Raw genomic sequence first — 12,592 nt, 5'->3', positions numbered from 1 at the left:
TCATTATTGGATCCTAGAGGAAAAACATGGATTGTTCACGTTCTCCCTTGGGGTGTGCTCGACGGAACCGTTTGATATAGCTTGCTTTCGGGGTGCTTAGTGTCTAGTGGAAGACAAGCGCCTCTGAAGGTGTGTTATTTTGGGCGGTTCTATCACAACCCGAAACAATGGATCACCAAATCGTGTACACCAACATGGGTCTCTCACAATCGCCACAGAGAGATCACCAAGCACCACCAAGTTGTCTAGGTGGTGTTGATCACCAAGAGTAATAAGTACAAACTCTTACTTGACCTAACCAAGCTTAACGAGAAGAGCGGATGCATGCTACATCCTAAGCACTAATGGAGTCCTTAATCTTTTACTATGATTTCCAAATCACTTGAATAGGCCAAACTCTTTCTTGGAACCCAACAAGTGCCTAACTCCTCAAATGTCCAAAAGGGAGTCTGTAACACCCCGGTGTTATGCCTGCATTTAGGCACTGCAAATCATACATATCATGCATCATCAAGTATCCTAATCATACATGCCTAACCATGTAAATAACAACTGAAACACTGCTTCGAAACATATGAAACATGTTGTGAAACCTGAATGTTGCATACCTTTGTTAGAATTGTTTTGCCCTGATTTTGCTTGCTAGGTTAGTAAAACTTGTTTGGCTACTATTGTAAATCATCTAGGATTATTTAGTTCAATTTTTGGAGCAAGGTTTGTATTCAAATTAATTCAAAATTTTGCTTCCAAAGTAATTTCCCAAAAATTAGGGTTTTGAGTTAAACATGGACTTTGATTTTACAATTCAAAATCGAGAAAGAATTTGGCGTTGGTCATAAAAGCAAAGTTGTAGAGAATTAAATTCTAATCAACTTTCATTTTTGGTACATTTTCAAAAGATGTCATTTTCTTGCTCAAAATGATATTTGAAAGCTGGCATTTAAAAATTTCTTGAAAATATAAATGGAAAAGAATTTTTCTCATTCGCGGGCCGCCGCCTCGTTTCCGGCCCACGGCCGAAGCCGGCCCAGCCAGCCTCCCGCCGCGCCGCGCGCCTCGCCTTAGGCCCAGCCCAGCCCAGCGCCACGCCTGGCCTGGCCTGCCTCCGTGCTCACTTGCCCGCTGACGCGCCGTGCCGCACCCGACCGCGGTAGAGCTCGCCCGCCACGTGGCGGCCTATGCGCCGACGACGCCCACCGCGCGTCGCAGCCGGTCTGCCTCGCCCTCCATGCGCGCGCCTACACCTGCCGAGCAGCGCTACGCTCTCCACTCCCTCACTCACTCACTCAGCAGCAGCGACAGCAGCGCGCGTGCCCGCCATCGCCACCGCGCGCCGCGCCTTGCCGACCAGCTCGCCTGGTCCACCACGGCTCGCCGTTGAACCCTCCACCTCGCCCGCAACACCGCCACCTCGCGCACCACGCTGCCGACCAGCTCGCCACGCGATTCGACCGGAGGTGAGGCCCAATCGCGTGTTTTTCCTCCGCGCTGTCGCTCGTCGGTGCTCGGCAGCAACACACGCCACCGTGGCTAGCCCTGCTCCGCCTCCCTCTCTTCCTCTTTTCGCGCGCACCGTGCCCGCCTCGCAATGGCGGAGCTCGGTTGCGAGTCAACAACGCCGCTCCGGCCACCCTTGCGCCGGAACGAGCCCGTGCCGCCGCTCTGCAGCGCCGCCGCGCGCCATGGCCGCAGGCCACCTTGCTCCGGTGGTCCTCTGGCCTTGCAAGTTGTACCAACGGGTGCGCATCGCTGTGTGGAGTCCAACGGTGCCGACCACGCCGCCGGCGACCTCACCGCCGGTGAGATCCGGCCGGTCAAAGCCGTCCCCTGCCTCCGGGTGACTGGCCAGTGGGGCCGGTTGACCCGCTGGGTCCCGCGTGGCAGCCTCTCTGGGTGTACAGCACCGGGTGCACCCAGCGATTGTGTCGGCTGAAGTAAAAGAATTTCAAAAATGATTTTTCAGATTTCTACTTAAAGGCTTTGGAAAATGTTTGTGTACTCATTTTGGCTCCAAATTTGTTGAGACAAATTTTGCTAGGTTCCTTGTCGCCAGATCTACATGATAAAAATATTGCATGTCATTTTTGAGATACTTTTCTGTAGAATTTTATTTAATCATGTATATTGCTGATAACTTGAAAAATATGTAGAAAAATCTACAGACTTCAGAAAAATATGATTCCAAGTTTGTTAATCTTCTTATGTAATGTACTTCCTAGGAAAAATATGTTTCATGCATGTGCTGTGGGAAAATTTTGAGGTGTAGTTCAAGTACCTTTAATGGCTGATTTTTGTTATTTTAGCTAGAGAGCAAACTTTGTATAAAACATGCATGTGATAATTTTTGTACAGTCATTGTATGCTATGAAGAACCTAGGAAAAATACTAACTCTGTTGTTTGACACTTTTCACAGTTCAAAGTATTTTTATGTTCATAATCATGCCATAGCTTGTTATTTTTGTGTAGGCTAATCCACTCATTCAAATACCATGAAAATCTGATAGTAGACTACTTAGGGTAGTACTATGCTGTAGTAATTTTCTAAGATTTTTCTAAGCAAGAAAAATAGAGGTTGCTATTCAAACCTATTATTTATTAGGGTTTAATTAAGTGTTGCTTTCTGTGGGATTAAGAAATTAGTAAAGCTTTGGTGTATCTTTGAAGCATTTAATAAGATATGTTGACTTAACATATTAGTAGTAGAAGAGAATGCAGTAGATGACATGTGCTTGTAGTATATTTTCTTGGATGATGTTGACTACCTTGCATTTAAACATATCCATTGTATTCATCTCATCCGATGCACCGATTGCATAAGCACTTACGCACATTGCATCATACAGGATCGCAAACCGAGAACCCAGTCATCATACCCGAGGAGTCCGAGGAGCAGCTCGAGGTGCAGCCGCAGGAAGTGCCCGAAGCCGACGAGGAGGACGTTGAGGAACTTCCGGAGTGCCCCGATCACCGCCCGAGCTCCTTCGAGAGAGGCAAGCCCCGGAGCATTTTCTCCCAGGTTTGCAATTATTAATTCAATGCTTTACTTTAATTGATGCATTACGTTCAGGAGTTGTTTGCAACCGTTGCTGCATTATACCTTGTTTACCTTTGTTATACTATATCCTTGTTACCCTGGTATCCGCAGTCGAGTCAATGCTTAGCTGGCTTAGACCGGTAGAAGTCGGGTGATTTCCTATCACCTGCGAGCTATAGGTGGTTACCTGGATCTGCTTGGATGACTATGAAGTCATGGTATAACTAAGTGTTAAATGAAGTTGAGACCGGACGGAGACTTGCAGAGTTTTGGACTGTAGTGCTTTCTGTCTGTGTCGATTAAGGACCGACCGTTGTTGGGCCTCGAGTCATGTTGAATGCATGCCTTACATTTAGCTGGCCGGATAAAGTACCTTCCGACCGCGAAGCTGGGAGATTATTCGGGCCGAGTAGATTGCCCGCAGCGCACTGTGCCGGAGCAGGAGTGGTAGGACACGGGGGCGAGATGATAAGACCAAAGTGCAGTCGGTCGGCCCCCGGGTACATGTGGTTCCTGGCAAACTCGAGATTCCTGGATAGTTGACTCGGTGATCAATATCTCACTTTAGCGGGTGAGTGAGGTTTGTGTAAGGAATAAATCACCAGCTGGTTAGGAATCGATTCGAATCGCCATCGCTCCTGGACAGTGAGCACTTGACTTGAGTGACTTCATTGTAGTAAATGTTTATGGAACACTTGGACAGTTATAATGAATATGACAGTATGGAAGTTGTTTAATGATCATTGGTTATCATTATCTGCTTAATCACATGTTTGCTCTAGTATAGGTGCAAATCTAGTCGACAGGTTAATAACAATTAACTTGACAATAATGCTTTAAAAAGGGTCATGAAATGCTAAAAATGCTCCTTTTTGCAAATGAGTCAGCTACCCTACTATAAAGCCCTTCATAATCCTTGGTGTCACTTATTTTCGGTTATGTCGGGTAAGTCTAGCTGAGTACCTTCTCGTACTCAGGGTTTTATTCCCACTTGTTGCAGATGGGCAGATGTATTACGGCTACTGTATCAACTGCCTTTATCCTACGATGGGTGATGCTTAGGACCATGGGCATGGTCATTCCTTATGTCTTGTCTGATGCTTTTGTTGGAGATGATCATTCGCTGGCACTGTATTTAAACTCCGTGTGAGTGTGTGTGTGAATTGAACAAATGACTTCCGCTACTTTTATTCGAACTGGTTTTGTAATAACTATGTTGAAACTCTGATGTATCTGAGATTGCGAACTTTTATGTAATATGTGATGGTGACCGCTAAACTGATTACGATCTTGGCTGGAATGGAAGTTGGTTTGAAATCCTTCGTGATTTCACGGACTACCAGGATTATACGGGCTTAAGTTTGCTAAATCGTCTGCTCTGGCGGATGATTTTCTCACTTAATTTCGTATAATTGGTCGGTTCTGTTACAGCTGGCATCAGAGCATGGTTTAGCATGTTACTGTTCACAAGTGTATTTAAAACAAAAAGGCATTTGAAAAACGTGATTTCCAAACTATAAGTGTGCCAGTGATCATATCCTTTATGCCCAGTTAAGGACTTTAGGTGGCTTAATTAAGTACTGACTTGGGGTTCTTGCATCATATTTCTCTTTCGTCGCTCATACGGCGTGCTATTGTATGAGTGCCACTTGTTTGAGTGGTAATGTATGGATCATTTGCCTCTACGCCTCGGTAAGTGTGAGTTGTGAGAGCATGATCGGATACACCGCCGATCTAGGGTGAATGCTTATATTATGCTGGAGTAATTACATGTTTTACTGCATGTTTTACAAAGGTATCTCATGTATGGGTCTGCCGTCTGTTGAGACGATGCCGTCAATAGGACGATGGTTCGGGTAGTTACTACCGTTGTACACGTATCTGGGGATTCGTGTAGAGCGTGTAGATAAAATTTACTGCTTTTATGCATTCATTGGGAATTGGACTGAAATGAATCTTCTGCAGGTACATAACAACGCTATCGTGTAGAACGTATTAGCTACGTATTTGAGAGATCGTTTGTATGCCACCGAATTCGTCGTTAGAAATTATTCATTTCATAAGTTTGTGAGAACGTACGGCACGTACATACATCATATTACTTGTGCATTTCATTCATGTCATGCATTCCTCCCCTTATAAATTGATTATCTCATTTTGATAAAAGTTGTATCACCTAAAATATGTTTCCCTCGGGGTAATAAAAGAACTTTTGCTACAGATGGCCCGCACGAAGCAGACCGCCCGTAAGTCCACCGGAGGAAGAGCACCTCGACGTCCGTTGGCCCTGAGGGAGCACCGCACCACGGACACCTTCTTGAGCGAGTTTGGCATGCCGACTTTGCTTTGGAGAGTGCTCCATGATGTGGGGTACCTAGAGGGTCAAGAGCCGGTGTACTCCTGGAATGAGAGCCAGTTAGCAGAGGATGGACTTGCAGTGGTAGAAATCACGGTTCCTGCTCTCGGTGATGCTCCAGATTGGGATGGTTGGCACTTGGAGTTTGAGGGTCGCACTCCTGCTGAGGGTGCAGAGGGAGCAGCCTTCTGTGTCATCAGGGATATTATGAGCAGATTTCCTAGTGAGCTTGCAGCAGCTCTAGCTGGCACTTTTCCTAGGGATGATCCTCGTGATGCCATTTGGGTTCAGCCTCAGGGAAGTGCATTGGTCAGAGGTCCAGCTGAAGGATAGGCTAGCGACAACCAGGCAATGAGTGCTATGTTCACCGCCATCAGAGCGTATGAAGGTCTCGAGAGTACCTACTGGACTTTGACTGGCTTGCGTGGTGAGGATAAGCTCAAGGGGAGAAAGCAGAAGAAGAGACAGGCACGTGCTATAGCTAGTTTGCAGGAGCAGTTGGCTGATATGAACTTACAGCTGAGATCAGGCGGTTGAGAGAGGTGATAGAGCTATGCAACGGGTGCATACGTTGACTCAAGCCAACAACAATGCAGACCGCATGATTGGACAGTTGGTTCAGGAAAGGAATGAAGCCTGGGACGAGAGGGACCTTCTGCTGTAGAGGGTCGATGAGCTAGAGGAATACAACGGCAACCTGCACGAGGAGTTTCACACGCTCTACAATGGGGTTGGCCCATATGCTCCACCAGACGCCGCTGGCATGGACATCGACTGACGACAACGAGGACGAGCCTAGTAGTTTCACCTGGGGGCGATGGTGACGTCTCCGATCCCGACGATGGCCCCGAGGAGTAGGCTAGTTGCCTTGCGCTAGTATCTAGGTCCTGTCGCGATGACCTTTCTTTTGTTGGCATGTAACTTATTGTATGTTGCTTCGAACGTATGAGACTTGGCATGTGGTGGAACTTGATTTCGAATGCGATATCTGAACGCATAAAAAGTCCAGTGTATGTATGCTGGCAATTTGGTTGTATGGACGTGATGTTTGCTGTTGAAGTAATTTGATTAAGTGATGTTGTTTTAATTGGGATGCGATTGTTGTGCCTCTATTTTATTGTATGAATTTATTCTCTCCAGTAAATTCAGTGCGGCATAATTTTTCCTTCACTCGCAATTATTACAGCTTCACTCAATCATTACTTGTTGCTGAAATATGCAGATGACAAACACTCGCCGAACCACGTATGAGGCCGCTGAGACCGGTGCTAACGGTGCGGGGACCGGTGGTGGTGGTGGTGGTGGAAACCACGGCAACAACAATGAGCCTCCCCATGAACCGCATTTGCCACCTCCTCCCCCGTTTACCCCCGAGATGTTCCTCGCACAGTTGCTCGAGGAGTCAGCGCAACGCGGAACAATCCCAGAAGAACATGGAGGATTTTCTGCGTACCATCGCCAACAATGTTCAACGCGGTAACAATCAGGGCGGTGGCATGGGAGTGAACCAATATAGCAGCTTCAAAGATTTTATGGACACTAGGCCGCCAGTATTCAAGGAAGCAACAGAGCCACTCGATGCTGAGGAATGGATCAACACGATGGAAGATAAATTCCAGTGTGTTGAGGATGACTGAGGTGTTGAAAACGGAGTATGCTGCACTTCAGTTGCAAGGACCAGCGGGAATGTGGTGGAAGCACCATCGCACCACCTTCCCTCCAAATGCTCAGATTTCGTGGAGAGAGTTTGCTGAGGCCTTCCGTGGAGTCTATATTCCACCCGGGCTGACCGAGATGAAGTTGGGAGAATTCTTGGCGTTAAGTCAGGGCACCAAGACCGTGACGCAATATCTGCATGCCTTCAACAACTTGTGTCGCTATGCTCCCGACATGGTTGACACAGATGCTAAAAGAATAGCCAGTTTCAAGAGGGGACTCAATCCAAAAATGATGAAGCATGTTGGTACCAACAACCGCGTCAGATTCAATGACTTCATCAGCGACTGTCTGAAGCAGGAGAAGAATAACAACGCCAGCACCGCAGCCAAGACACGCAAGAGAGCCCTTGAAGGTGGTCCGTCGCAAGCTAGAGCACCTATGGGAGGTCGTCCTCCATATCGCCCATCGGCACCCGGCGCTAGGTTCAGGCCACCTCAGCAAAGAAGTCAGAATTTTCGTGGACCCCAGAAGCCTTACAAGATGGTAGTACAGCCCAACAAAGCAGCCGCAACTGCGGTACAAGGCAGTTCCAAGGGAGCTGTGGGATCTGCCGGGACAGTGAGGGGACCCTGCTATAACTGTGATCAACCCGGCCATTTCTCGAGGTTTTGTCCGTACCCGCCCAAGAAGAAGCAGCAGACTTATAATGCTAGGGTGCATAGTACGACTGTGGATGAAATTCCTAGGGAGAGCCCGTCACTGCTGGTAAGTTTCCTGTCAACGAAAACCCTGCAGTTGTTCTATTTGATTCTGGATCATCGCATTCTTTTATGAGTCAAGCATTTGCACAGAAACATGAACAACTATGCACAGAATTGGGTTATGGTTACCGTATAAGTTCAGCAGGGGCTGATGTTTTGACCAACCGGATGGTTCGAGGGGCAACCCTTGAATTAGGTAGTAGGAAGTTCCGAGTGAACTTGATAGTTATGCCTGGATTAGTTTTGGATGTCATCATAGGGATGAATTGGATGAAGGATTGGGGAGCAGTCATAGATACTAGAAGTCGAGTACTTACCCTTAAGGATCCCCTAGGTGAGGGTACTTTCCAAGTACCATTGCCTCGGAGAACAGACCTTATAAGTGTTACTTGTGCTACGAGCAGTCATTCCTATTCATCAGATTCTGGTAGTGTGTGAATTTCCGGATGTATTCCTGGATGAGCTACCTGGTCTTCCGCCGGATAGGGAGATTGAGTTTGGAATTGAGTTAGTCCCCGGAACAGCTCCGATTTCAAGGAGACCCTATCGGATGCCTCCAGATGAGTTAGCTGAGCTGAAGAAGCAATTAGAAGATTTATCAAAAAAGGGGTTTATTCGGCCAAGCAAGTCTGAATGGGGATGTCCCGCCTTGTTTGTGAAGAAGAAGAAAGAGGGCACATTGAGAATGTGCGTAGATTACAGGCCACTCAATGCTGTAACCATCAAGAATAAGTATCCCTTGCCACATATTGATGTTCTGTTTGACCAATTATCCAAGGCCAAGGTGTTCTCAAAAATAGATTTGAGATCCGGTTATCATCAGATCAAGATTAGGCCACAGGATATACCAAAAACTGCATTTTCCACCAGATACGGGTTGTATGAGTATCTTGTCATGTCCTTTGGCTTGACAAATGCTCCTGCATACTTTATGTTTTTGATGAATACAGTTTTCATGCCAGAATTGGATAAGTTTGTGGTGGTGTTCATCGATGACATTCTGGTGTACTCCGAGAACGAGAAAGATCATGAAGAGCATCTGAGAACTGTCTTGACCAGACTTAGGGATCATCAACTGTATGCTAAGTTTAGCAAATGCGAATTCTGGTTGAGGAAAGTTCCTTTCCTTGGTCACATTCTGTCAGAAAATGGAGTTTTAGTCGATCCAAGTAAGGTGCAAGAAGTGATGAATTGGAAAGCACCGACCACAGTTCCTGAGATTAGAAGTTTCTTAGGACTAGCCGGTTATTACCGTCGCTTTATACCAGATTTCTCGAAGATTGCCAAACCGATGACAAGTCTCCTACAGAAGGATCACAAGTTTGTGTGGACAGAGGAGTGTGAAGCAGCTTTCCACACTTTGCGGAAACTATTGACCACTGCTCCTGTTCTAGCACAACCAGATATCGAGAAACCATTTGATGTGTTTTGCGACGCATCGAAGACAGGATTGGGCTGTGTTCTTATGCAAGAAAGGAGAGTCATTGCTTATGCATCACGTCAATTGAGAAAGCACGAGGTCAACTATCCAACACATGATCTTGAACTTGCTGCAGTTGTGCACGCCCTAAAAATTTGGAGACATTATCTACTTGGTAATGTGTGCAACATTTTCACAGATCACAAGAGTCTTAAGTACATCTTTACCCAACCAGAGCTGAACATGAGACAGCGCAGATGGTTGGAATTGATCAAGGATTACAACTTGAATGTGCAATATCATCCTGGAAAGGCCAATGTAGTGGCAGATGCTTTGAGCAGAAAGTCACATTACTTGAATGTGCAGCCATTACTTGAAGATGGGTTCGATCTAATGCATCCTACTGTGTTACATAGTATTCAGATTAGTTGCTCTTTGGAGAGTAAGATAATAGAAGGCCAGAAAACCGACAAGGGAATATTCCACATCAAAGAGAAAATCAAAGAAAAGTCGTCTCAGCACTTTAAAGTGGATGAACAGGGCGTGTTGTGGTTTGACGACCGTCTTGTGGTTCCCAAGGATCGAGAGCTTAGGAATAAACTCATGGATGAAGCTCACCTTTCTAAGCTATCTATCCATCCCGGAAGTAGTAAGATGTATCAAGAACTAAGATCTCGTTATTGGTGGACCAAAATGAAGAAAGAAATTACAGCATATGTTGTCAGATGTGACACATGTTGTCGAGTGAAAGCCATTCATATGAAACCTGCCGGTATGTTGCAACCCTTGTCAGTCCCTAGTTGGAAGTGGGACGATATAAGTATGGATTTTATCACGGGTTTGCCCACTACTCAAAAAGGACATGATTCGATTTGGGTAATTGTGGATCGTCTTACCAAGACCGCTCATTTCCTACCTGTCAAAACAACATATCGACCACCTCAATATGCCGAGAAGTATATCGCAGAAATTGTGAGGTTGCATGGTATACCAAAGACCATAGTATCTGATAGAGGCTCACAGTTCACGGCTCACTTTTGGGAACATTTACACAAAGGCTTAGGAACTAGTTTGATTCGCAGTACCGCTTATCATCCTCAGACAGATGGTCAGACTGAACGAGTGAATGCTATTTTGGAGGATATGTTAAGAGCCTGTGTATTGTCTTCTAAGGGATCATGGGAGTCATGGTTACCGTTAGCTGAGTTTTCTTATAATAATAGTTATCAAGAAAGCATCAAGATGGCCCCATTCGAAGCTTTATATGGCAGAAAATGTAGAACACCATTGAATTGGGTCGAGCCTGGTGATAGAAGGTATTATGGCATTGACTTTGTAGAAGAAGCCGAGAAGAAAGTTCATATTATTCAGCAGAATATGAAAGCGGCCCAATCACGTCAGAAAAGTTATGCAGACAGAAGGAGACCCCTTGTGTTTGAAGTTGGTGACTATGTTTATCTGAAAGTCACGCCAATGAAGAAGAAAAGGTTCGGAGTCTGAAGAAAGCTTGCCGCGAGATTCATAGGACCATACAAGATTCTGGAACGAAGAGGTCCGGTAGCCTACAAGTTAGAGTTACCTGAGACAATGAGTACCGTTTTCCCAGTTTTCCATGTATCACATCTCAAGAAATGTTTGCGTGTTCTGGAGGAAAGAATAGAACCTCGAGGTATCCAACTCAAATCAGATTTGGTGTATCGTGAGCAACCAGTCCGGGTGTTAGACACTAAGGAACGTGCTACTCGGAATAGTGTGGTGAAAACATACAAGATACAGTGGGATCATCATGATGAGGGAGATGCAACTTGGGAAACGGGAGAGTATCTACAAAAAGCTTATGAAGATTTTTATAACAAATGGTTCGTAACCCAAATCTCGGGACGAGATTTTTATAAGGGGGGAAGGCTGTAACACCCCGGTGTTATGCCTGCATTTAGGCACTGCAAATCATACATATCATGCATCATCAAGTATCCTAATCATACATGCCTAACCATGTAAATAACAACTGAAACACTGCTTCGAAACATATGAAACATGTTGTGAAACCTGAATGTTGCATACCTTTGTTAGAATTGTTTTGCCCTGATTTTGCTTGCTAGGTTAGTAAAACTTGTTTGGCTACTATTGTAAATCATCTAGGATTATTTAGTTCAATTTTTGGAGCAAGGTTTGTATTCAAATTAATTCAAAATTTTGCTTCCAAAGTAATTTCCCAAAAATTAGGGTTTTGAGTTAAACATGGACTTTGATTTTACAATTCAAAATCGAGAAAGAATTTGGCGTTGGTCATAAAAGCAAAGTTGTAGAGAATTAAATTCTAATCAACTTTCATTTTTGGTACATTTTCAAAAGATGTCATTTTCTTGCTCAAAATGATATTTGAAAGCTGACATTTAAAAATTTCTTGCAAATATAAATGGAAAAGATTTTTTCTCATTCGCGGGCCGCCGCCTCGTTTCCGGCCCACGGCCAAAGCCGGCCCAGCCAGCCTCCCGCCGCGCGCGCGCCTCGCCTTGGCCCAGCCTAGCCCAGCGCCGCGCCTGGCCTGCCTCCGCGCTCGCCTGTCCGCTTGACGCGCCGTGCCTGCGCCCGACCGCGGTAGAGCTCACCCAGCCGCGTGGCGGCCATGCGCCGGCGACGCCCGCCGCGCGTCGCAGCCGGTCTGCCTCGCCCTCCACGTGCTGCGCCTACACCTGCCGAGCAGCGCTGCGCTCTCCACTCCCTCACTCACTCACTCAGCAGCAGCGACAGCAGCGCGCGTGCCCGCCATCGCCACCGCGCGCCGTGCCTTGCCAACCAGCTCGCCCGCCACCACGGCTCGCCGTTGAACCCTCCACCTCGCCCGCAACACCGCCACCTCGCTGCACCACGCTGCCGACCAGCTCGCCACGCGATTTCGACCGGAGGTGAGGCCCGATCGCGCGTTTTTCCTCCACGCTGTCGCTCGTCGGTGCTCGGCAGCAACGCACGCCACCGTGGCTAGCCCTGCTCCGCCTCCCTCTCTTCCTCTTTTCGCGCGCACCGTGCCCGCCTCGCAATGGCGGAGCTCGGTTGCGAGTCAACAACGCCGCTCCGGCCACCCTTGCGCCGGAACGAGCCCGTGCCGCCGCTCTGCAGCGCCGCCGCGCGCCATGGCCAGCAGGCCACCTTGCTCCGGTGGTCCTCTGGCCTTGCAAGTTGTACCAATGGGTGCGCATCGCTGTGTGGAGTCCAACGGTGCCGACCACGCCGCCGGCGACCTCACCGCCGGTGAGATCCGGCCGGTCAAAGCCGTCCCCTGCCTCCGGGTGACTGGCCAGTGGGGCCGGTTGACCCGCTAGGGTCCCGCGTGGCAGCCTCTCTGGGTGTACAGCACCGG

The sequence above is a fragment of the Miscanthus floridulus genome, chromosome 12 (assembly GCF_019320115.1).
Source record: "Miscanthus floridulus cultivar M001 chromosome 12, ASM1932011v1, whole genome shotgun sequence".
Classification (NCBI taxonomy): domain Eukaryota; kingdom Viridiplantae; phylum Streptophyta; class Magnoliopsida; order Poales; family Poaceae; genus Miscanthus; species Miscanthus floridulus.
The sequence above is the reverse complement of the archived record's forward strand: the minus strand, read 5'-3'. Positions refer to the sequence as shown.